The following is a 626-nucleotide window of genomic DNA, read 5'->3' as shown; positions in this document are numbered from 1 at the left end:
GCAATTTTTTCTCTACCATTTTTTGTAGCATAAATCGAAGCTATCCCGAAATTATGCTCCGGCCCCAAGTATACAATAATCAATTTACTACTACTACAATTTTTTAGAAAGTAGTTACATAATTATAAAAAACTTTGGAAATTGAAACATAATCTGGCAATTGCCTAAATAACCTAACTACAAAACGCCATTCCTTCATGTAGGAAAGGGGGGAAAGCCATGAATTAGAAAAAAGCCAATTTGTGAAAAACCTAAATAGTAACCGCGCGTCGAGCACCTTGCGAACTATTCTTTCGCCTTTTACTAAAGAATACCGTGTGCTCGTCGTATTTCAAGCAGCGTACGCCATTTTTTGGAGGGTGTTTTGTTTATAATAATAAAACCGAAGAATGTATATTTCTGTATACTCCATTTGAGTAATACTACAAAATCAACATCGTAGCAACATCACGTCGCCGTCGCCCGTCCCTCCCACGTCGTGTCGGCATTCGAAGGGTGACGGGAAGAAGAAGAAAAGCTGCCGGATTTCGTTGTTGGGCGAAATTAATGAATGGGTGGCCCATTTTAGTATCGTACGTTGGGCAGCATTTCAAGTTGTTTTAAAACTGGAGGGCCAAGCAGCTGGG

The 626-nt window shown here is 39.9% G+C and overlaps 1 non-coding gene across 1 annotated transcript; it reads left to right on the top strand.

Annotated features, from left to right (window-relative positions):
- The first annotated feature begins 260 nt into the window (after positions 1-260).
- On the top strand, positions 261-378 carry LOC121806082. The gene has a single exon (XR_006051617.1). It is a non-coding gene; the product is annotated as a U5 spliceosomal RNA (small nuclear RNA).
- The last annotated feature ends 248 nt before the right edge of the window (positions 379-626 follow it).

This window comes from Salvia splendens, chromosome 5, assembly GCF_004379255.2.
Source record: "Salvia splendens isolate huo1 chromosome 5, SspV2, whole genome shotgun sequence".
In the NCBI taxonomy this organism is placed as follows: domain Eukaryota; kingdom Viridiplantae; phylum Streptophyta; class Magnoliopsida; order Lamiales; family Lamiaceae; genus Salvia; species Salvia splendens.
The sequence above is the reverse complement of the archived record's forward strand: the minus strand, read 5'-3'. Positions and strand labels throughout refer to the sequence as shown.